At 38.9% G+C, this 21,941-nt stretch overlaps 1 long non-coding RNA gene and 1 pseudogene across 1 annotated transcript; one reads left to right on the forward strand and one right to left on the reverse strand.

The window, feature by feature from the left end:
* Nucleotides 1-313: 313 nt before the first annotated feature.
* On the reverse strand, nt 314-1,772 carry LOC122085087. Its single transcript, XR_006142005.1, has 2 exons — nt 1,073-1,772; nt 314-963 (listed from the first exon to the last, which is right to left on the reverse strand). It is a non-coding gene; the product is annotated as an uncharacterized LOC122085087 (long non-coding RNA).
* Nucleotides 1,773-10,273: 8,501 nt separating this feature from the next.
* LOC122083682 lies at nt 10,274-17,017 on the forward strand (annotated as a pseudogene).
* The last annotated feature ends 4,924 nt before the right edge of the window (nt 17,018-21,941 follow it).

The following is a 21,941-nucleotide window of genomic DNA, read 5'->3' on the forward strand; positions in this document are numbered from 1 at the left end:
CTCACACAATAACCAACGTTGTTCATTACTAAGGCCCCCTATGACATGAATCTTGAAAGATTTGGTTTCTCTTTGCATCTTGATCCATTTTTGCATTATTAGTCCACTTCTAAACGATATAAGATCAATAATTTTTTATTTTTTTAAGTTTTTTCATGAGGAGCACTAGGAAAATGTCACTGATGTGTTTGATAGTCTGATCTGTAAGGCTAGGGAGAATCATCGTTGAGGAATGAGTTTAACAACAGGGTAGTCCATTCAACAGCTAAACCCAGTATTCAACATGAATGAATTTCAAGTTTCAGAAAAAATGTAACCAAAAGGGCTGTTTTTTTATTAGTAACCATCAAGCATCAACCACAGATGAATTTCAATTTTACAACCTGTCTCAAATAAAAAAGGGTGATACTTGATCTACAATTCTTCTTCAGAGTTGCACAAATCAAGAGATGTTGAGAAGTCTGTTGGTGGTACCCCACTAGCTGGTGACAGATGAATTTCAATTTTACAACCTGTCTCAAATAAAAAAGGGTGATACTTGATCTACAATTCTTCTTCAGAGTTGCACAAATCAAGAGATGTTGAGAAGTCTGTTGGTGGTACCCCACTAGCTGGTGAAGGCACTAGTTCTCCCTCCTCAGGTTTGTGCTAACCTGGATTTTTCAGCAAGCAATGCCTCCAATTGAAGATAAGATACATTACTGCCTCCTGCACATAGAATGATATTCCTGCGTCATGGAATCAGGATGGACAGCAGCATTGTGACAACCCACCTGAATGGATGCAGATGATGCTTGTCCATTCACATTCAAAAAAGGAAAATTTCCAACTTCTTCTTTCCTTGATACAGAGACAGAAATTACGGAATAGGTTCCGAAGATGAGTTCACATAGCTTTACTGCAGAGAAGGCGGCCAAATATACATTACTGCAGAGAAGAATTGTTCAGCAATGCCTCCAAAACCTGGATTTTCAGCAAGCAACCACTAGTTCATCTATGAATTGTTCAAGAAGGTCAAAAACACATTACTGCAGAGAAGATATATATTTATGGTAATTCAAATTATAATTACTTGAAAGTAAATTGAAATTAGAAAGGCCCTAAGAGTCTTCTAAACTGTGTTTAGAAATTGGTCCTCTGATCCTTTTGTGAGCAAGTGATGTATCGATGCCAAAACAGAGTCGGAATAGAGAGAGCAGGAAGAAATAACAGAAATTGGTTCTCTGATCCTTTTGTGAGCCGTATTTCAGAACCGATTTGCTAAAACGGATTTGCAGCCGTGTCCTTTGTTTAATTTCTTCTTGCTAAAATTGGACAGAGATCTGCGATGCCGACCTTCGTTTCAGAAATCAAAGATCAGAGATCAGAACTCAGATGAGAGAAATAAATCGTCAGTTATAAAGAGAACAGAGACAACTGAGTCTGCGTGCCCTGTGGTAAAGGAGATTGGCAAGCCGTGTTTCAGAGCAGAGTTGCAGCCATGTCTAAGAGCTAGAAGAGAGAAGCGATTAGAATTTCAGAACCGATTTCAGAATCGATTTGATGGGAGGCGAACTGAGAGATAAATGAGAAAGGGAGGAGAAGAGAGAGAGTATCGAAGTTAGAATAAAGCGAAAAGAAATTAAGAAGCGGGAGGAGGAAGAAATAACAGGGGTTTGAATGGGGAGGAATACTTGGGTTTAGACCCGAACCCTGAAAAATGGAGATCCAACAAGGGAAGCGCTCATAGCCGTTGGATCATGCCGAGCCACGTGTCGCAAGCCCAAGAGCTCTACGCTGCTCTCCACAGACGATGTTTTCCCAATGGCTCTTACTATTATAGTTGCAGGCTGAAGTAAAATAACAACACTTTATCCACCTCAATACCCTTCCAAATAATTAGATTATTTACATCTTTACACTTCAATATTTGGGTAACACTAGAGGGCCTACGTCTCTCGGAAGGGAAGAGTATAACCATTACCCTACCAGTTGCCACCGCTAGATCCGTAGCACTTATGTTATAGCTACAGGTTGAAGTAAATCTTATGTTAACATGAAGGGATTTCGTAAAAAACATTAGGATACCTTTTCCATGAAGAGGCAAGAGTTAAATCATCAAATCCTTCAAGCTGCATCACTAAGTCAGCAAAACATAAGTTTATTGCTACCATTAGTTTCTCTCAGAATATACTTGTTGATTAGTTAGACATAAAATACATAAAGCAATAACACCAACAACAAAAGTTCTAGTTTTTTCTGAAAATGAAGCTTCTTCTATCCAAGTAATGTTGCTTTCTCTCAAGGTATGACGGCCTAGGTTTTTCTACTTTTCTACTTATTCTTGCTCTTTCTTCTAATTTCAAGAAATTTTATGCCAAATGCAAATTTAAACCATCATCGTAGCTATTTTCCCACTCAAGCTTTAAATTTCTACTATCACATGTGAATCACCCAAACCTAACAATTTCTCAAACCCAATTTAGCAGCCAGACTATACCGCCTAATCCCTATTGCCGTAGTTTGGAAATTCTCTTCCTTACTATGAAAACCTCCCTAAGAACCCTAGGGATCCCATCTGCAGTTCTGAATTTATTCTCCTTAACAATATTTCGTGGTACTCCTTGATCATTTTCAATCCTAATCCTAGTTCTATAATTCAGAAGGGGTGCTGGTAAAAAGCTCATCTGCTAGCACGAAGACACAGGTTCAAGCCTTAAGAGTAACCATCTTGTACAAAATGCCAAAGGTTACGACCCTTTCCAGTCCATCCCTCTTGAGGCCCTATGAATGCTTACACTGGGTCACAACCCCTTTTTAGTTTGCTGCTGTGTTACTTCATCAATACCAATCTACTGTGGTCCTATTTAGTGTAACTATTGACCTGATATCAGTCCCCATTTGACTAGGTTTGTTGGCCCATTAAAATATTGTTTTATGAATTCTCTACTTCCTCAATTCAGCTAGAGTATCAAGTCCTGTATGGAATTAGGTCCTGTGTGATCTAGTTTTACATTAATTGGGTCCTAGAGTATGTAGATCCACATCTTGGACTTCAGTTCCGAAGGAGAAAGAAGATAGACCAGCCAGCATTGGGTTGTATCGAGCCTTGCTGGTCCCCATATTTTTGGAACCGGGCCACATCAGCAACCATCGACTAGCAAAGGATGGACTTTTTTACTGCATATTAGTTTCCAGTTATTAGACTTCTAAAAGCTTTCTCAGTTGCCATCAAACTAGCCTGTTTACAACTGTCCAGAAACTCCTCTTATGGCTTGCAATTCCATCTAAAGCTGTGATTTTGCTTTATGGTTTTGACTGGTTAAATTCACTTAAGTTGTTCTGCTTTTTAGTAGTTCCCTATTAGTTGCTCTTTCTTAAGTTAAAAGTTAGTAACTAGTTGCTAATATGTGCTAGTTTCCTTTTAGATTTTTTTTTGGATGAATAAATAATTCATTACTAAGAGAGGAAAGAATATACAAGGGAAAAGAGGGGAGGGGGGGAAGGCTGCAACCAACAATAGGCCAAAGGCCAACAAAAACTATCTAACTAACAACCAAAAGCAAAGCTCCCAAAAGGCTAGCAATCTAGGGGGGAAGGGGGACCAACACCCAAAATCCAAAAAGCCATCAAGTGGGTCGGATAAAGTCAACCTGAAGGTTCCAAGAAGCAACGATGTGGGAATTTCTATAGGTGTTCTGAACAAGCCGAGACTAGAGGGAGGAGGCTTTGGACGTGACATCAAAGTAGATAGCTTTCCAAATCTTATCTGGAGAACGGGATTTGGAAGTCCATCTATGCATGTTACGCTCCATTCAGAGGTGGTTGATGGTAGCACTAAAAGCCAGTTTACCTATAGTGTCACAGATGGAAGGGCCAGAGAATATCATGTTAATCTAGTTCCATTCCCTATCAAAAGGGAGGATATATCTTCTGGTCCATCAAGATTTGGACAAAACAACTTTCTAGATGAGAGAAGAGAAAGGGCAAGCAAAGAAGAGGTGAGGAATGTCCTCCGAGCCATTCCAGTAAAGGGAGCAAGCAGGGTTGAGAGGGATGTGGGGGTGGATTAGAAAAGACTGCGTGGGTAGGAAGTTGGACAGACATCTCCATAGAGTGAAACCATAGCGGGGAATATTACCTTTGAACTAGACAACCTTGTGCCACAGAACAATTGGGGAAGGGGGTGGATGAAAGACCAAGCAGAAACGGACGAGAAAGAGCCATTCGAAGAGGGGAGACAAATACATTTATCTTCACGATCTCAATGGCCAGGGGGGAGAGGGGGAAGGGATGACCAAAGGTCAAGGAGGGGGGAGGAGGAGGGAGAGGACCAGCCTGAAGGAGAGAGAATAGAGGTCAGAGAGGCATTGGCTGGGATGCCAGAAGAGTAAATGACTCTAGGGGAAATGAGGAGAGAGAGAATGCCAATAGGGTGCCAGGGATCATTCCAAAGGGAGATAGACTAGCCGTTACCCAATGATGGAGGAGATGGCCAGGAGAGTAATGGGCTGGAGGGCAAGGATCTTATGCCAAATCTAGGAAGCATCATGGTGGAAGGGGCAGTCCAAAGGGAGTTTGACTTGAGCTGACCCGAATAGATCCAATCAACCCAAATACTTTTATGCTTGGAATCAATCTTCCAAATGAGCTTCAGAATATCAATGAAGTTATTATCTTTGATTCTTCTGATTCCAAGACCACCTTCAGCTTTGGGGAGGTAGACCTTTGCCCAACTTAAGGGTCTAAGGAATTTGGAGGAATCAGAGCCTTTCCAAAGGAAGGAGCAAAGGAGCCCCTCAAAAGATTTGATGATGGAGATTAGGAGGGCAAAAGTTCCAAACCAGTAGAGATACATGGACTGGAGAACCAATTTGATCAAGATAAGGCGTCCCGCATAAGAAAGGAATTTACCTTTCCACAACTGGAGTCTCTTCCTAAGGTTGTCTAACATGGGGGCACAATGATGGGAGGAAATCCTGGAGGAGATAAGAGGGAGACCAAGATACTTCACAGGTAAAGAACCAAGAGGGATACCAGTGAGCTCAGAGAGGGAATCATGGATTTCAGAGGAAACCCCATAAATGAAGATATTAGATTTGAGGAGATTAATTTTGAGCCCCGAGAAAGATTCGAAGGAGTGGAGGGTGGACATAATTGTGGAAATGGAAACAAGATATGCCTTGGAGAAGATCATGATATCATCAGCAAAATCCAAATGGGAAAGGAGAAAGGATTTGCATTTAGGGATGGGAGAGATAAGGTGAAGATCAGTGATAGATTAGATGGAGCAAGAGAGGACTTCTAAGGAGAGAGAGAAAAGCATAGGAGAAAGGGGGCATCCTTGTGGAATACTGCGACCAGAGGGAAAGTATCCCATCGGACTGCCATTTACCAGCACAGAGAAATAAGGAGAGGAGATGCAAATGTGGATCCAATGGATGAATTAAGGCGGGAAAGACATTTAGAGCATGACATTGGAAATGAAATACCAATTGATAGTGTCAAAAGCTTTGTGGATGTCAACCTTGAGGAGGGCAGCTGGGGAATGGGATTTTCGATCAAATCTATAAACAATCTCATGGCAAAGGAGGATGTTGTCAGAGATACTCCTACCCATAATAAAGGTCGATTGGGTGGTGCTGACAAGGGAATCTATGACTTTTTGGATCCTGTTAGCAAGGATTTTGGCAATAAACTTGTAGAGGAGATTATAGAGAGAAATGGGTCTGAAGTCATTCATTGTATCCTCACCTTCCTTCTTAGGGATGAGATAGAGGAAGGTGTGGCTGGATTAGGATTGTAGAAGAAACTCTACACCGTAGAGATGAGGTCATTTCTAATGGTGTTCCAGTAGGTAGAGAAGAAGCCCATATTGAAGCAATCAGGGCCGAGAGCTTTGTTGGACTTATGGGAAAGGATGGTCGAAATGTCAGTCGTGATTTTTTTTGGTAGGATATGACAGCCATGATTACATAATTTGGTCTATTGGTTTTGATTATCCAATAGATAGTATTCCAATTTAATAGTTCTAATTAGTGTGGGTGGGCCAATTAATGTACAACACATATTCTCTCTCTCTCTCTCTCTCTCTCTCATATTCTAATTTTTCTACTAAAGCCTTAGATTTATTCAGTAATTATCTCTGTTAGCAATTTTGATGCCTCAAATTGTTAGGTTAGGGTGAGCCACGTTCATTGTGTATCAAAGTAAAGTTAGTTTTGTGGGGCTTGATTATGGTGTGGAGGAAGATGAAGTAGAGATAGATGCCAAAGGACTTGTTTAAGGGTTCAACTCTAGTTAGAAGATTGGATACAACTCATTAAAGGCATGGATGAATTCAGAAGTGGCTTTGGTTCTGTGAGGGTAGCGGCCGAAAAATGGACCATCGCTTTCCAGTCCTTTGTGGGGAGGGAAAAGGACTTGCATCGTTTCCGTCCTCTCTCCTCTCTTTCTCTTTCGTATGAGGAGGGATGTGTCGAGTGTGCTTACCCTACGGGCCCTGCATCACCATATCGCCGCTCGAACATACGTGGAGGCCTATTTCGCAAGAGCGTAAAGTTCATCATTCTAGACGGGGGTTTGATAATGGTCCAATATGGGATCGGGATCATACAAAAGGGTTTGGAGTCGCCACCTAGGATTATGGGCCTAGGACCCGGGGGTGGGCCCAATTCCTGAGAAAAGGGTCCGCAAGTTGGTCTGGTCCAGAGATTTAAGGTAAGTGTCAAGTTGTAGAATTGGGAAGGTGTTAGGCACCCAATCTACCTAGTTTAACTGGTCTTCCTACTAGATGCTTAAGAACGAACATTTTTCACAATTATTCCTATTTCGAATGCATGGCTAAGTTATCACACATATTTACATTGGCTGAATTTAAATGACTATGTACACTAAAACAAGGTTAGTATAAAGTCTACATTGTGCTAATTCTATTGAGAAATTATACCTGAGCTTGACCCCTGTTTCGGGTCTAGAGGGGTGGAACCTCTGGTTGATGCTGGTACGGGCTTTATTGTTGATTCTCCTAGCTCAGGGGAAGATGGTCTTGACCTCCAACTTCCTTGCTCGAGAGATGCTGACTGTGGTGATATTCGGGCAGAGTTCTGGCTAGGAACGGTTACTTTCGTATTTGGGTTCGGATAGAGCTTGAGCTAGGGAAGGCTATTTCTAGGTTTTGGTTTAGGTGGCACTCGGACAGAGCTTCCGTTGGGGATAGGCTATCGGAGGCTAGGCTGAGGTAGTACTCAGACAGAGCTTCCATTGTGGATAGGCTATAGGAGGGCTAGGCTGAGGTGGCACTCGGACAGAGCTTTCACCAGGGATAGGCTATTGGAGGGTTATGATGGAACTTTTTCTAAAAAATCTCACTTAAAGAAAGCAAAGGATTGAAGAGTCCCAAAGGCCCAAAGAACACTTTGCATATCCGAAGAACACTACGGATCTTATGAAGATCTCTCTGAAGACTTGAAAATCCTCAAGGGGGAACGGGAAGAGAGAGGGTAGAGCTTCACTACTATGGGGTGTTGTGGGGTAATCTTGGTGTGTCAAATCCAAAGGAGGGGGTATTTATAAAATTTCCAGACCAATAGGGAGGAGAGAAAATTTCTTAACCAATGGTAGTAAAAAACAATTCTTAAACTAATAGGGTGAAAGTAAAAAATTTTGGACCAATGGGGTGGAGGGTAATAAAAAATATCCAATGGGGTGAAAGGTAATTTTTTTGGGACCAATAAGGTAAAAAGATTCCTTTTTGGACCAATAGGAGGCCGCGATGTAGGGTACGCTAGCGGGGCAGTGTAGGGTACACAGGCAGGTGAAGAGGGAATTCCTTCTCTGATTCAGCCACCGGAAGGAGGATTCTAATCCCTGGTGAGAGCGGCGGAGGTTTCGATAGGGGTGTTGGAGCTTCAGAAACCCATGTTGGAGCTCCAGCAGGGGCGTTGGAGCTCTAGCAATGGTGCTGGGGCTCCGCCAGTGTTGTTGGGGCTTCGGTAGGGGTGCGAGGGCTCCAAGATGGGTGCGAGGGCTCCGACATGGGTGTGGGAACTCAAACATGACTGCTGGAACTTAGATATGGGTACTGGAACTTGGTCGGGAATGCGCGGGGCTTGGCCAAGTGCACACGGGGCTTGGTCGGGTGCATGCAGGGCCTGGTTGGGTGGATGCGGGGCTTGACCGTGTGCACACAGAGCTTGGTTGTGTGCACACAGGGCTTGGTCGTGTGCATGCGGGGCTTGGTGCTCAGACATGGGTGTGGGAACTCAAATTGGGTGCGGGAACTCAGACATGGGTGCTGGAACTTGGTCAGGAATGCACGAGGCTTGGTCGGGTATGCGCGGGGCTTGGCCGAGTGCACGTAGGGCTTGGTCTAGTGCACGCAGGGCCTGGTTGGGTGTGTGCATGCGGGGCTTGGTTGTGTGCAAGCGGGGCTTGCATGGGCGGGGTTTAGGCACTCAAGGCAAGGCATGGGGGCTCACATGGATGGGCTTTGGGCACTTAAGGCAAGGCATGGGTGCTCGCATGGGCGGGGATTGGGCACTCAAGGCAAGGCATGGGTGCTCAAGTGGGCGGGGTTTAGGCACTTAAAATGCAATTTCGGGAATGATTGTGGGAGATCCAATGGTCCGATTTTGACGTACCATATATCATTGGAATCGTAATTCTGAGTACTATGCATCTGTACGGTCACTTTGACCGGATTCTTTCGTATATGAAATATCATAATTGGACCCTTCTTTTCTCTCGCATGGGTTTTTTGAGAATTTTGGGTGAGTGTGGAATACTCTTAGGAATAGTTACCTCAGTCAGTTGTCATCTCTGTCAATTGGAAACGAAAGTCGCATCCAAGATCCTTATGTCATCATAGCCGAGGGAGGGTGACAAAATTGGGTGTCTACAGGTTTATACCAAATGAGAGGATGTAGTGTGGTTGTGAGTGTTTTAACTTTTATTTGATGTCAATTGGGCTGTATTTAATTAAATTAATTTTATTTAATGATTTGTAATAGTTCTATGAAGGTCTCACTTTGCTCAGGAAATGATGATCTGAGGGTGGGAGTATGATGTGTTTCTGACTTTATATTTTCTTTATTTCTTAAGGTTTAAACATCATGTTTTTATTAATTTAAAGGGACAAAAAACCATTCCCCTTATAAAAAACACTAGGTTTGGATCATAGTTGTCCATTTAACATTGTTTTAGGGAAAAGACTAGGCACTGTATTGAGCTTTTCTCCCCACCTTCTGAAAAAAGACACCATTACCCTTGTCCCTCCCCATGTAGGCTGTACATAAGTTTGTCTGACACACATGTTTGGAGCAGTTAGCATGTCTATCATCCTTTTTTTTTTTTTGTGTAAGTTGGAGCATTTTATATCATAGAAATTGCGATGGTAAAATAATGGGCAAGAGATTGATGCTTGGTTTTGGTCATGTGACGCTTGCACCATCACAACTTGCAAGGTAATGAGAGCCTGTGAAGATGCATCAACATCAATGGGATTTTATTTCACATAAGGTGGGATCATAATTTTACATGTTCCCATGTTTGTTGCAGGACCGCGTGACTAAGCATCTTTTGTTTTTGTTTTTTTCCTTAAATAATGTTTCATCAAATCACTAGAAACATATGATCTTACAACCAACATTTCTATCATACGACTAAGGATCAGATGAATGTTTTCAATCAATGTCACTATCAAGTATCAATCTTACCAAAAACACAGAAAAAGACTATCAAGTATCAATCTAGCTTATAGTTATCAAAAAACAAAAAGATTATAGGCTTTGTTTTAGTGTCTAAAACCTTTAAAAAAAAGTCTTAATGTCGAAAAATATAAAAAGGAGAGAAAAAAACCAAACCGTATCGTTCTCTACCCTCAAATTTTTCTAAATCGGCTTGGAATCCATGTAGCGTAAGATTTACGTATAAACTTGTACAGTTTCTGGTTTAAAATTTTCAGCCGTTTGGGATCGATATAGCGGTATCCAATATAGCGTAAGATTAACTCTAATCGTTTGTATCCATGTAGCATATTAGCGTAAGACTAACGTATTGTATCGTTTTCTCCATTTAAAATTTCTAGCCGTTGGTATCCATGTAGCGTCAGACTAATGTATTCTCTGGTTTTCTCAGTTCAAAATTTCTAACTGTTTGTATCATGTAGCGTATTAGCGTAAGACTAACGTATTGTATAGTTTTCTCCATTTAAAATTTCTAGCCGTTAGTATCCATGTAGCGTGAGACTAACGTATTCTATGGTTTTCTCCGTTGAAAATTTCTAGACGTTTGTATTGACGTAGCGTTGCGTAAGACTAATCGTATTGTATAGTTTTCTCCATTCCAAATTTCTAGCCGTTTGTAGCTTATAAGCATAAGATCTACCTCTGAAATTTTGAAATTTTGAAATTTAATTTCCCACCTCTCTGTCTCTCTATGGACGAACGTGATTTTCATTCTCCATCGCTGAAACGGTCACCATGAACAACTCGGAGACGAAGACAGGCCGAGGCTCGTCAGATATTCCTCTTCATGGCTGAGATGGAGAGCTCACGAATTACCAGAATTCAAAGAAAAATGCCGGAATGTTATCTCTCGGATGGGAAGAGGTCGTAGACACTCAGCTGATTTCAGGTATGATCGATTGAATTACGCTCTCAATTTTGACGAAGGACCTGACGAATTTCAGAGCGACGAATTACCTCTTAGGAGCTTCTCTGCCAGATTTCCAGCAACGCCACCAGCGAAATCGATTTCACCGCCGGTGGCTGTAGGGGAGATCACTGCCTATAGTTAGAAAAAATAAAATAAAAATTGCGTATCGATGATTCAGTCGCTGGGATTTTGTTTCTTTTTCTTTTCTTAATCTGTTATTCGTTGATTATTGTATAATTCGTTTGATCAGCGAATGAAGGATTCCTCAAAAAATTTCGTCTAAAAGGGAAAGAGAAGGAGAAGTGCGATATGTCAGGGGAGAAAGGGAGGGGAGAGAGAAAAAGCGGGGCCAATAGAAGCAGAGAGGGTCATGCGAGAGAAGAGAGGGCCATCGCTGTCTTCCTTGTCTCCCTTGCTTCTCCTCTGCTTCGCCCTATCCTCACCTTCTCTGCCATTAGATCTGTCATTGAAAATGATAAATTTTACTTCCTTGATTGCCTGGAAAGCTTCACAACTCTCGGATTCCGATTCTTCTTATTAATTACACAATTCCAGTATCGATTCTTCTTCCCTGGATCTAATTCTCATCGGATCGTGATTGGAGATGGAAGGTGGTGCGGGTGCTGGTGGAATGAAATTGGGGACTTTGAAGTTGAGGGACGATCGAGGTCCCCGCGTTGGACAATTTGAAACCGAGGCGTCTACTTTGGATGTTGAGGTCTCTGTTTCTTCGCCGGTGACTCGTCAGAAAGCTGCTGCAGCTAAGCAGTTTATTGAGAATCATTATACGAACCATCTTCAAGGCCTTCAAGATCGTAAAGAAAGGTATAATTCAACTATTTGGTTCTGATTAACTATTCTTGAAATACCTCTTTCCGTAAGTTTAGGTTGACGGATATACTAAAGGAACATTGAAATTTATAAATTGAATTCAACTGCATTCAGTTTTTTAATTATGAGTTATGAAACTGAAATTGCTCTACGTGAATGACCTCCTCCACTTTAATTTGTGAGACTCATGCTCATAACAATAATGGTGCTGATGACCATGTTAGTTCTACGTATTTGTTTCATCATATTGACATTTAAAGACGCATGCAGACTCATTCTCTTTCTCTATTTCATATTTCCAGAAAAACTTGAGCTAGACAATACCCTGGAATTAATAATGTTTTAGAAAAGAAAGTGGGGTGGGGGATAGGAATAAAAAAATTGCACAAATAGATTTTGAAGTCTTCAGTTGGACTTTCTCCCTATGATAGTTATTTGTAAGTGCATATTCAGTTACACTGACTTGGAGATACTCTGAAGTGATACAACTTGCACTATGTCATCATGAAATGTTCCCTACTATTTCTTAAAGAGGTTGAGTGATATTGCATTTGCTGTTTCTTGAGAGTTGGTAATATAATTTCAAACTATTTTATTACAGACGCTGGGCACTTCAAAGGAGAGCAAAGGAAGCTCAAATTTCAAATGAGGAACAGCAAGAGATGATGAGGAATTTGGAACAGAGAGAGACTTGAGTATATGCGATTACAAAGACATAAAGTGGGCATCGATGACTTTGAGCTATTAGCAGTAATTGGAAATGGTGCATTCGGTGAGGTACTTGTGAAACATGATAGGAGGAGAACTGTTAGATGTGATATTATCTGATATTATTAGAAGCTGTGTGGAAATTTTATTCTGATAACTTTTCTAGTGTAGAATTGAAAACTACCCTAGCACTTCCCTGTCTTTTAAAGCACATGATGGATAATATTAACTCAAGATGAATCTAGATGAGAATGTCAGAAGAGTGTGGTTTCAATGTGAGCTGAAGTGTGTGCAAACATCTATAAATGGGCATTAGGTGTGCTTAAGGAATGCTTTTCTTTCAAAGGGTGAGTATTTTTTAGCAGATCAGTGGCTGTAGTATCGCTGGTACTTCTCTATTTACTTGTGCTATGTTCTATAGGAATAAGCCAAGGGTTGTACGAGGATCATGAACTAAGGATCTGCATCAAGTATGGTGGAATTTTGAGTAGATAGTCAAGAATTTGAGTGTGGATGGGTCTTCAGACAAGGACCATCAAGATCTTCTGTGTGGTTAATGAAAACCAGAAGTGGTCTGCCCATAATTGGTGGAATATCTTCAAAACTGAAAAGTAGGTGATCTAGGTCAAAGATTAAGAAATAATTTTTTTTTTCTTTACTACATTTGTGTTTCAATTGCTAGACTCAAACCAGTCGCAGGATGACATTGCTAGGGAGTTCTGTGGTCTCTATCTAACCTGTGGAATGTGAAACCCAGTGGTCGGATTTTTTTTTTTACTTTAAATCATGCTTCTTATGATTTGAGATTTTGTGACGAGCATGCATTATTCAACAAGAGAGGATGCTGTTAACCAGGAATCCACCAGAAAATGGCCAAGGAAGCTGTAAAATATGAAACTAAAACCAAGTCAATTTAATCAAGGCTATTTCCAGCCTGCTTCCAAACAAAATTTTCTGGCTGTTTAGTGCATAGAAATAGATGTCCTATGAGTAAGGTTGGATACGGTCTGACGAGAATGTATACTAGATCATGGTTTCAAAAACCAGGACTGAGTGGAAATTTAGCCAGTCGATCTGCCCTTTCACCATGTCCAAAATCCTGATGAATCTGGTTTTTGTGGTTTATTTTCCCATAGCCAAGTTCTTCATTCTTCTCCCAGTTAATGATTCTTTTGCTTTATTTTAAATCTTAAACTGCTAAACCTGGGGAATAATATGTATCAAAAGGAGCTGAATGGCTACTGTGTGGTTGATTGCATGATTGTCACATAAAATCCAACTGCTTTGGTAACTTTATTTTCTTTTATCATATTATTATAGGGGAGGTTTATTATTTAATTTACTAGCATAATGGTTATTACTCTTTGGCAGGTTGCTTTCCCCCTATATTTTCATTGTCTGTGAATAGCTTATTAAAATGCAGGTAAGACTTTGCCGAGCTAAAAACACTGGAGAAGTTTTTGCCATGAAGAAGTTGAAGAAATCAGAAAGGCTTAGTTGTGGACAGGTAAAACAATTCTCTAAACTAATTCCGGGTGAATATTATATTTTGTGATAGTTTAGTAGCATAGCATTGTTTACACTTTCATAATAAATCAAATTTGTGAATGGACACATTCATTATATCCTTTTTCATTTTTTAATCAAATTCTTTAGCATGATACATGCTCGACTTGTTTTGTTTTTTGTGCATCTTGTTTTTATTAAATTTTTTCATTCTTCTTTATTTCAGGTTGCACATGTTAGATTTGAGAGGAATTTAGTCGCTGAGGTTGACAGCCATTCCATTGTAAAACTATACTATTCTTTCCAAGATTCTGAATATCTTTACCTTATCACGGAGTATTTACCTGGTGGTGACATCATGACCCTTCTAATGAAAGCGGATATTCTTTCTGATGTTTCACGATTTTACATAGCAGAGAGTATTCTAGCCATTCATTCTATTCACCAGCATAACTATATTCACAGGTATAATGTTGATGACGTACAGAATCTGGTGTGACATAAGATCTGTTTTCTGTATCATAGATTTCTAGATTCTTGCTAGAAAGTTCTGGAGGTATATAAACTTCTTGAGGTAGTAGATTTATCTGTAGTTGCCATAGTTCTAAGCAACTGAGTTACTTTGATGCAAAGATTTTCTTTTGGAGAAATAGGAATAAAAAATAGTAGAACAATAGAAGGGAAAAGTTTCAAATAATGCCCATAGCTACTCCACATTGGAAGTATTCTGAAATAAAGAAAAAGCAAATACAGTTTCAAATTCCATCCTCTACACACCCACACAAGACTTCAATATCCCCCACTGTAATGTCTTGTCTCAACCATCCAACTATTGATATAAAATTATCAAATAACCAAACGTGCTGAGCACGTAGCACCAAAAAAAAAGAAACTTCCATCCTCTTTCCCCTTCCCATGTGAAACCACATAAAACTTCAGGAAAGTTTCAAAATATTCACGTGATGCAAGAAACATTTTCCTCTCTTCTTCTTCTACTTCTTCTTCCTTTGTTTTTATTTTATTTTATTTTATTTTATTTTAAATAATGCTAACTGAATGACAACTGCTTTCATAATAATATGATGTCCGCATAGAAACTGGCAAGTATTGACCCGTTTGTCTGCCTCCCCCCCTTTAGATCCCTTATCTGTATGCTTGTTGCAGCCCCTTAGGCCAGATACTTTATTTCTTCTGGTCTCTTTTTGTGTGTTTCCATAAATGTAGATTTTTAGCAACTTTAGAAGAACTATCTTTTGCATTTTATCTATTCATATTATTTAAATATGGAGTAGATATAGAATTTTTTAATTCATAAAACTTTCCACAATGGAACATGGAATTTCTCATACAAATTTATCTTACCTGCAGGGACATAAAGCCAGATAACTTGTTGGAAAAAAATGGACATTTGAAGCTCTCAGATTTTGGCTTGTGTAAGCCCCTGGATTGTAAATATTCAACAATTTTGATGGATAATGAAGTCTTCAGTATTCAGGAATCGGACAAAATTGAAACTAAAGGACATTTTGATAGAGCTCCTTGGCTAAAGCCAAAAGAACAATTACACCAATGGAAATGCAATCGACGAGTATTGGTATCATCCTTGTTATATTTTATATCATTCACTCCTATGCAAACATCTTAAACAAATGAAATTCTTTGGATTTGTATGGTTATATAAGTTAGATGTCTAGAACTACAGACTGTTTTTTATGTTAATAATTGGACTTCATTAATGTGTAGGCTTATTCTACTGTTGGAACTCTTGATTATATGGCACCTGAAGTATTGCTGAAGAAAGGATATGGAGTGGAATGTGACTGGTGGGACTGACTTCTGAAGTTAGTTTTTACGAACTGAATTTTTTCCTTACCTCGTTTGTTTAAACATTTTTGTTATAAGGTATTTCACACTTCCTGTCTATTTTAGGTGGTCTTTAGGGCCAATAATGTATGAGATGCTTATAGGTTATCCTCCCTTCTGTTCAGATGATACAAGGATGACGTGCAAAAAGGTTAGGTGTATTTGTTGCTTATTGGGTATTTTACTGGAGTCATTCCCTTCCTTTTGGTTCCTTCATCCTGCATAGTGATTTGATGTTTCTGTTGCATAGCAGATAAGAAACTGGAGAACATGCTTGAAATTCCCTGAGGAACCAAAAATATCAGAAGAGGCTAGAGATCTGATATGCCGTTTACTATGTGATGTTGACTCAAGGCTGGGGACCAAAGGAGTAGAGGAAATAAAGGTATATTATTTGTTGGAAATGTAAATATAGTCTTTCATGCTAATTCAGATTGCTTTCTCACTCTAATTATCTTTCACATGATTGCCAATATTTGGTTATTGATAGCATAATTCCCTAGTTAAATAGCAAAATAGGATTTGCGTAGCCGAACCCCTTTAATTAGGATAAGGCTTAGTTCAGTTGAGTTGTATATCAGAAAGGCCCTAAGTGGATCCTTCTTCAATGATATATTGAGTTCTCAATGATATGGTTGGGCTTACTTGCCCTTGTGCATATATCTTACACCTATGAATTTACTCCTAGGATATTACACGCTTTAGGTGTATATAGTTTTTTCTTTTTATTTATAATATGTATTTTGAGCTGGGCCAACAAAGTATTCTGATGTAATCTGTTAAATGATTATTCAGGCAGGCCCATGGTTTAGATGGATTCAGTGGGATAGGCTGTATGAAATGGAAGCTGCCTACAAGCCCACAGTGAATAGAGAATTAGATACTCAAAATTTTGAGAAGTTTGTTGAAGTGAGCTCTCAAACTATCTAGTAAATTCTCCTTTTGGTCTTTTTAAGTTAGGAGTATTATTGTAGCTTAAATTCCAGGTGCATTTGATGGAAGACATAGATCTGATCAAGAAATTTTGGCATTCGTAAAACTGAATTACTATAAAAAAAAAAAGATGTATTAAACAATAGGATTTTTCCCTGATGTACTTGGTTAGAATAATGAAAATCAACAATGTGCTTATTTGTCTAAGAGTTGTTATATTCATCTGATATACTAGAGGACCAATGACAAACTATTAAAGCTGTCTATTTTGTTCACTTCTGTATTTAATGTTTTCAGTGTAACTTCAGTGGATCTCTGGTCCATAAAAAGTGGAAAAAAATCATATGAAGTGACACCAAAAGATGCCAATTTCATAGGGTACACTTACAAGAAATCAGATGTGCGAAAATCAATTGGAACTTCAGGTTTTTTGATTTCAGATTTTGGTTTTCTGCTAAAATTCCATGATATATCGTAATAATGGATAATACCTGCTGCAGTGGTTCTAAATTCCTGCCATTTTCATTATGTTAATTTTCCTTCCAGGATTATTGTAATTCCTCTATGAATTTGGACTCTACAACCATAATGTATGAAGTAGGTCTGGAAAATTCAATGAGATGAAACAAAGAGCAGGTATGCTTTGGAGAGGATGTTGGGAAACCAAAAATATACAACATAAAACTTTAACTAAAAGAAAGTTAGCTAAAGCTATTGGCATTAAAAAACACACATGCACAATTTTATGGGTGGGTGGGGGGGAAGAGTTGGATCTTGGAAATGCATAAAGATCTTCCACAGATGTATAGTCCTTGATGAATGATTAGCAAGATCATGAGAAGAGATTCAAAAACAAAAGTCATTGAGGAACTAAGTGTAGCTCTCATTCAAATTCTAATCTGGTCAGTAGTTCAATGAAGGCCATTTATGGTTTAAGCACGATGGTGGAGATTTGAGCTTTAAATATGATGGCAGGCAAAGATGTCAGTGAGGTATTCAGTATTGATTAGAGAGTATACACTTTAGTAGAGAATATGACTTTGTATGGGAATGGACTAGCCAAACAAGATAGATTACATTACCATATAGTTAGGGGCATACTTAATGATGATAGTGACGATGGTGATTTAACGTTTGATATATGTCAGTCAACAACAAACTCATACTGGGGTCGGCTACATGGATCCAATAAAAAATAATAAAAAGAAGATGAAAAATGAGAGTTAGAGGAAAGAGGCAACAGCCCAACAAGTCAGGAGATCTTAGCTAAGTGGGGTCGGCTTCGTGGATCCTAGCCCTCTAATAGGTTCTATCCAAAGTCATACTTGGAACAAGACCTAGACTGTGCATGTCATTCTTCAACACTTCGCCTATGGTCATTTTAAGTTTGCCCTTCTCTTTTAGCTCCTTCCAATTGTATAAGATCACTTCTCTTACTAGGGTGTCCATGGGCTTCCTCTCAACATGGTCATACCACCTCAAACGAATTTCATGAAGCTTATCATTGATCAAGGTAACTCCGAAATTAGCTCCAATATGTTCATTCCTTACTTTATCCTTCATAGTTTTTCCACACATCCATCTTAACATTCTCATCTCAGCTACACTTAACTTCTCTATATAACACCTCTTAACTGCCCAACATTCCACCCCATGTATCATGGTTGGGTGAACAATAGTCCTTTAGAATTTTCCCTTAAGCTTTAAAGGGATAATCTGGCCACATAACACTCCATAAACACCTCTCCACTTCATCCATCCCACTTTAATTTTTTGAAAAATATCATCCTCTATTTCACCATCTTTACTTATAGTCAACCCTAGATATCTAAAACAGTCACTTTGTGATATGTGTCTCTTCAATTTTCACCACTTCATTATCTATCGTAGAGAGGCTGAAATTACACCTTATATACTCAGTTTTCGATCTACTAATCTTAAAACCTCTTATTTTCAAGGTAGATCTCCATAATTCTAACTTAGTGTTTGATCCCTGCTTTAGTCTCATCCACTAAAATGATGTCATTGGCGAAGAGCATACACCAGGGGACCTCATCCAAAATGCTTTTGCTCCTTGTTGGCAAGCTTCTTTATGGCCACTGGCACAAATGAAACATTAGTTGATGTTTCTGACTATGAGTTGCCTATTTTGAGTGCATCTGATGGATTAAAGGGACATCAACCCAAGGCTGATAAACTTAAGAATGACCCTGATGTTAAAGATATGGAACTAATTAAATTACTACCATCAGAGTTTCCTAGTTCAGTCAATTCTGTAAATAGTTATTTTTCTAGTAAATTAAAGCAGAAGAAATCCAGTGTTACTGCTGAAGAGGATCACTGCTACTTAGCTGGTTATTCAGATTCAAGCTCAATGTTTCTTTGGATTCAAGCACCAATGCATGTTCACCTACTGAGTCTACTTCTTCTGATTTCTGGGGTGCAGCTCTTGATTCAAGTAATTCTACTCATTTGAGTGTCAGTGAAGATGATGCTTACATTTTATGTGATTCTGGCTCTTTCTTACGCTCAATGAACTCGACAAGGCATACTGATACTTCCTTTCTTCACAATCTTTAAAGCTCAAGACAGTCATGTCTCGTGGTGCTTCTCCAACAAGGTCTAGGAATCATACTCCACCCACTAGAGATGCTTCTTCTTGTAAGATGGTTACAGATGTGCTTGGGGTGAGTAACTTGCCATCTTTGTACTCCAACAAGGTTTTGGAATCACACTCCAGCCACTGGAGCTGCTCCCTTTTGTAAGATGGTTACAAATGTGCCTGGGGTGACTAACTTGCCATCCTTGTACTCTGAAGAATCAAATTTTGTGGCTAATGAAAGCAAGAATGCTATGCAACTATTGAAGTCTAAAACTTTTAGGCCTTTTTCTTCTTCTGTTTCTAATCCTTCATCTTCTTGTGCGGGCGGGTGCTGATTTTGTTCCAACACTGAAATCTAGAAAGGTTGAAACTAGTGTTCAAATGGCACGAAATGGTTTGCCTGAGGTTGCAAGTTCTTTGCCTAATGTTGGTAATGGCTTGAAAACTTCAATGTGGAGAGTTGTTCATCAATTTAAAGCTTCAAAAATCTCAGTATACAACCCATTGGGGTTTGGCACCGAGGTTGCTGGAAAATACAATCGCAAGGTTTTGCTTCAGCTTATGCTGTATTGTTTCATGATGGACATTTGTTTTCTGGAGTTCTGGTGATGTGTACCACTCATCTTGTTTATTTTTTGTCAGGTGATCTTTCCATCTTGTCTTTGACTGCCACTTTTATTAACAAGAATTAATTCTTGGAGATGACTAAAATCATTGTGGTGTGGATTTTTGTATTCTAGAAGTCATTTTGTATCTGAAAATATCTTCTTTTTTTTTTTTTAGAAGAATTTGAAGTGAGGTTTGCTTTTTCATAATCTATATTGGTCTACCATACCTTGGGTTTTGTCATTCAGTTGTAAATCCCCACTGTTTCATTAGTTGCAGGTCAATCAACATAAATTTCCTTATGGAATTCTAGTATTCTTTGATTTAGATTGAGACTAATGTGGAAGTTAGAAAACTATCTGCAGTTGAAAGCAAAACACTTCTACTTGCTTTTTGGGATCCATGAAAGGGCTCCTAGAACTGGTAGTTTATTTCATGTAATATGTTCTTGCAGTGCCTCTGCTCTTCACTGCAACTATAGTTGCTTTCTATGGGGGTTATTATGCCAAGAAAGGTGTCAAAATTATTAAGGGAATAGTTGCAATTGAGTTCTATAAAAATGCAAATGGGGAGATAAGTTCTTATTCAGATGTGACAATAAATGTAATCCACATTAGTCTGAAAGTGTCTATTATTGTCAACTTTCCTCTTTATTTAGGTGAAGGCTGTGAAATTGAAGGATGGGAGGTTATTGGATGCTGAAATTGCTTTTGTTGTTGTTGGTGTTGGGGAATACCCCTTACCACATTGCTCCAAGGACAGATTGAGGAAGAGAAAGGTGGAATTATGATGTGTGTGATCCCCATATCCTTTTAAACTTGCATTGCCTTTTAATTCTAATTATGTTATAAGCAATTTCTTCAGTGCCACCCACATCCACTACCCTATCTCAACCACCATAACCATAATTAACATATTTAACCACCTAATTTACAAGGATTGCAGCTGGTGATTGACGTGATGGAATTCTTTTCTATTCCTATCAAGAGGTATGTTAAAATTTCTCAAGTCTTTAAATAAAGGCACTGTCTAAATGACGTTTCTATAGGTATATTTAGAAGTTTACACCTTTTAATTTCTAAAAAGTTCTTTAAATTGGGGTATAAAAGGGTTTTCAAAAATAATTTGAAAGTGTATCAAACAGCTTAGGGTTCTTTATCACTCCAATTATACTTAAATGAGTATCGAAAAACAGAAAAATGTGCTTCAGATGCAACCAATTGAAGCTTATCTCTGAAGGTGGTGACTACTCTGTGGATATTATTGCAAAAATGGGGTCCCAATCTAATGGAACCGAGGAAATGCTTCTTGCTAAACTTGAATCAATAGGATCAATTGATGGTGAATTTGGAATTTCACACTTCCAGCAACTGGAGAAGATCTTGATAATTTCTATTGTTAAAAGATTAGGTTATGCCGATCAAGTCCTAGTATGAAATAGGTTTATTGATTTCACACGGCCTTCGATGGAGAAATAAAGAAAGAGATTATGAGAAGACATAGGGACTATCCTAGGACTATGAATAGATCCATAAACAGTATCTACTGTTAAGGTAGGAATTTCAATTCCTTTCAAGACCCTCAATCTAAACCCTGGACTATGTTACTGCCATAAATCCCATTTCTTTTAAGTACATTGGGCATGGGTTGCAGTTCAATCTAATGAACACTTCGTCTTTACTTGATGTTGAGTTTTGGTTATACCCAAAAACCATTGGTACCATTTGGTTACATGATTCGATTGATCTTCTTAGATGGTTTGGTCATGTTAAGCTTCTCACTCTGATTTCCGACTCTTGGCAGGTACCTATTTTCTTCTCTACATGTTTCCCTCCTTTCTGATTCACATGTAACTTACCACTCTAACTCCTTTGGTTTCTTTACTTCTTGGTTATATGATATATTTTGAAGAATCAGATAATTTCAAAAGAAATGAGGGATAATTTGATTCCTCCACTGTATGATCTCGAGCATTTGAAACTGAAAAAGAGCAAACTAGCAGTGGGGATATATGAAGAATTTCTTAATAGCTTGCTGCTGATATCTCACCAAAAGGCTTTACTTTTGTCAATGGACTGAATGACTTTACCATAGGGATTGTGCAGGTATTAAAATTCTCTTCCTTTGTTTCTTTCATTCCCGAACTAACTTGTATGGAACTCATCCTAGACAAATTATTTTAGGTTATATATTTTACATGTTGCATTGTGTTCTAACCCTTTGTTTTCTTTCTTGCAATATATGAAGAGCATGGATC

The sequence above is a fragment of the Macadamia integrifolia genome, chromosome 7 (assembly GCF_013358625.1).
Source record: "Macadamia integrifolia cultivar HAES 741 chromosome 7, SCU_Mint_v3, whole genome shotgun sequence".
Taxonomy (NCBI): Eukaryota; Viridiplantae; Streptophyta; class Magnoliopsida; order Proteales; family Proteaceae; genus Macadamia; species Macadamia integrifolia.